Genomic DNA, 4,418 nt, shown 5'->3' on the forward strand with positions numbered 1-4,418 from the left:
CAATGATTTAACAAATGCTCTATAATTTTTCAGACATTGCATAATACCTTAAAATATTCTCCCAAGATGGCTTAAAGAGCCAAGAAACATTTGTAGTTTAAAATAGGACCATCTGCACTTCATTAACAGCTTAACCACCATCTTGTCTACTGATAAATATAGCAATATTAAGTATTTTTTCCAGATAGTAGGTATTACACTGTGTTCACAAGTTTCATGAAATTATATTTTTAAAATGTGACAGTGCTGTCATGTAAGAGTTTTATAAGGGAAAACAAGATTCCCCCCCCACTTCAAACAAGTTATTGATGTGTGCTTATAATAATGGGGTATAGTTTGTACCTACTTTACAAAATTTCATTATGGAAAAAATTACTCCAATTTTATATATGTATATAAAAAAGCAACCTAACCTATTCAAAATGACAAAATGTGTTTGGATAGATATTTTTAAAATTCAAGGACGTTTGAACGTTAGCTGTCATTATGGTCCAGTTCACTGTTTATTTCTTTGGTATGCATCTCCTGACCTGTATATAAAATTCATAGTTTCAGAAGTGACATGTGCAAGCCTTGGACAACTGGGGAAAAGGCATATTTCCTGACCTTGTAACCATAGCAACCACTTGCTGATTGGTAGCAGGCAGGCTTTCCATCCTTTACCACTGAAGGCAAGTATGTGAGATTGCTGGCTTTGTTTGTGGCTCTCGCTTTATTTACATGCAAACATGAATCCTTGACTTAAAATCGCTGTTTCCTACTAAAAATAATATGTTTGGATTAGAAAAAATATTTAATTTTATGAATTCATAATCACATTTCTACCAGAAGCAAAATATAATTCCATGAAAGCTGTAGAGAGAAGCCTTGGCTCAAGTTAGGCTTTTGTTTATTTATTTATTTTTGCTCTTCCTTCTTTCTCACTCTTCACCCCCCCCAACAAAATCTCATTTCAGTGCAAGAAGACCTTTAAATGATCTAAGTATGTATGTATGTGGAGAATGAGCAAAACAAAACATAGCACTATATTCGGTGCCTAAATTTGTGTATATAAAATTAATAGTGAATGTCTATGAAGGGTGCTATTAACATATTTTATAAATTGTCTTTAACATTATTCTTGCCAATTATTGATAGACAGAGTCTATGCTATTGAGGCATTTAGAGTTTTCTGAATAGTCAATGAACCAATATGAAAGGATTTGGTACGTTCTCAATTCAGTATGTTAGATTTCTGGTTCTTATATGGTAGAGACATTTATTATTCACCTTTCCTTCTCCATACTATCCCTAGATTCTCCTCAGAATGAACTTTTCCATTTCTCAATCTAAAAATGAAAAAAAAAGTATAATTCAGCTCAATGAGTAATCTGATGGAGGGATTCAGAGGATGAAGCAAGCACACACACAGAATTTGCTGTCATCCTCACATTGGAGATTCTTAGGTTTGAATTATTGTGACTGATAGTGGGGTATGCAAAAGTTCACTTTATCAAATCCTTGCATAAGTAGAGTATAATGAAAAGGAACAAAGTTAGATCAGAGTTTTTTATTTAAATTTATTCCTGTGACCTCTTCAACTATGTCTTATTGTGCTAATTTATTTTTTATATTCATATTATACAGTTTGTATTTGTTAATGAGGTTCATGAGCAATACACTTAGAAACCATAAAAGTGAAATCAATTACTAGATAATTATTATAACTGACATTTTCATGATTATCCTTTGTTAATTGCTACAACAATATGTTTATATTATGTTATTAAAACTTCTAATATATAATGTATATTTTCAGGATATTTTCACATATGTACTTTCACAGATAAATTTCATGTTTCTAAATCAACAATGCAAATATAAATTTAACAAAATGAGATCAAAATTACAAATGGACTTTTTAATCTTATAGATGATATTCCTAGGTGATTTTCCTCCCTATAAGGGAGGAAAGGAACATAGTAAGTAAAGCTAGTATATAAGGATAAAGCTTAAATGACTATACTATGGTTTCCTCCATTTAAAAAGTCATAATACCATCATACCATGACAACTAGAAAATAAGCAATAAATCTGTAACATAATGAAAATATTCATACATAGCTCAAACCACCACCCCATTTCAAATAGATTTTATCCAACACTAAACAAAAGCTGTTTGTAGGCCAAAAACTTGCATAATACATGTTATAATAAGATTGAAAAATTCACTATACATGCTTACAGTCTCTCTGGGACCTACTTAACAATTCTATATAAAATCCATTCTTACTTTTTTCTTCTTTAATACAGAAAGGTCATTTCTAATTTATTTGCATTTAAAAAATAATCTTCAAAGACATGCAATCATATGAAACATAATTCTGTTTAAAAATATTTCATATGGTTCTAAATTTATTTTGTAACATATCTAAAGCTACTAATTTTATCTTATAACATTTTTAGAGCTACACTCTTTGAGGGAAACAGCTACAGCTTTATATCTATATATTTAAAATAGTATTTTTCTATATGATTTAAAATATTAAAATTATTCTCTCAATTTAGACATTTAAAATCCACAGGATTTTGAAAGAATGAACAATTTGGTTAATGCAAGATTTTTCATTTTTTTAATATAATAGTCATCCTCACAAGTAATGTGCTTTTAGTAGGACCCTGTAAAGTTCTTTTTCTGCCCTGATGCACTGTATAAAATATTTCTTAACTCATTAATGTCAAATATAAATTAGTTTTATATTGGAATTTTAACAGTCCAGACTCTGTAGGCAACATAAAAATCTAGACCATTGTCAGGAATGGTGTAAGACTGAATGCAAATTTAAACCAGGTATCATTCATCATCGAAGAAAAACACATAATATATTAAACTTTCTTTGTCTTTAATATAATCCAAATACTGCATATTATTATGGTTCATTTGTACATTTAAAAATCAACAGTTTTAGATAAACCCATGCAGAGCAATTTCAAACACATATTAATATGCTTCTTGGATTTAGCAAGTCACAAGTATGACTAATATGCAATGCTCCAATATCTAGAATACAATTTTTTCAAACATATACCCTGAATATCTGAACAAGCATGTTGTATTGTATTAATATCATAATTCAAAGGGAAATTTATTAACCCTCCAGTATTGCCATCATTGCTAAAAGTTGCAAATTCTTGATGGCAGAGCCTAGACAGTAATATCAAATTTTAATAACAATTTCTCTTCTTCAGTCAGTGCTATACTGACGAAAAGCATAAATTTCTGTGACTGACCGTTAGTTGTTAGAGAAGCAATCTGACTTCTCCACACCCTTATTTCAGTGTATCTCCTCTGTCCCTCAGCTGTATTAATGATAGCATGAAAGGTCACATGATAAACGAGTGACAAAAATATCAAAACATATTAGCCTGTAGCTTTGTTATCAGTGTATGACAGAGATGACAGAAAATTGTATTTTTCCCCTGAATAATTTTGTGTTACATTTTGCTGGCTAGGCAGAGTGAATTAGGGAAAAATTTCTGCCTCTGACTGTTTGTCTCTTTTTCTGACATACTTGAAGTAATAATATACATTAATAATAGGGAGTATGCACATGGAAGAAGTAAGGATTCAAGAGCAAACTGTCGGCTACAATTCTATAAGGTTTGTTTTCTCTAGCAACAACAAATTTTCTTGAAAAATATGCAGAATTCTGAACATTATTAATGCTGGTAATAATGAGTTGCCATGCATTATCTATACAGTAAGTGAATGAAACCTCTCCCTTCCCTCACCCCTAAAATGAACTAATTTTTAGAACATCTTTAATGCATTGTGAGAGGATTTTTTTCAGCTGTAGTACTTTTAGTTCTTGAGATGTATGTGTTCTCTAATTAAATAAAGGTAGACCTAATAATGCTTGATCTATCTTGTTATGATGTCGTCCTAGTAATTACAAATTAGAAGCTGAATTTATACCCGCTGGTTTTACAGGCTGGTAGGGATCAAAAACCCTGGGGAGATGAGGTTTGCAATCTTTGGGAAGAGAAAATAGAAATTGGCGGGAGCTTAATGTCTTGCAGAGGTAAGGTGTACAGTCTCCAGGGGTAGGGTTAAGTCATGTCTTGTCTGAGCTACCCTTTCCTGCTGCTGAGGAACAACATTACCAACTAGTCAAATGTTCCTTGTAACCATCTCAAAGTCAAAGATACTGAACCAGTCCATAAAAATGTAAAACATTAGCATAATTAAGTTGTTCAAAAAGTATCATATATGCATAGGTAATCTAGTAAATGATATAGCTTTGCTTCCAACTAAAAAAAAAACTGACATTCGTTTTTTTTTTTTTTTTCCCAAATTAACTACACTTTGGATCTTGAAAGAATGAGCAGATGTGATTGTTGAATCATCATCAATGGTATTTCAAAGATCATGGAGAATA

Source organism: Macrotis lagotis, chromosome X, assembly GCF_037893015.1.
Source record: "Macrotis lagotis isolate mMagLag1 chromosome X, bilby.v1.9.chrom.fasta, whole genome shotgun sequence".
Classification (NCBI taxonomy): Eukaryota; Metazoa; Chordata; class Mammalia; order Peramelemorphia; family Peramelidae; genus Macrotis; species Macrotis lagotis.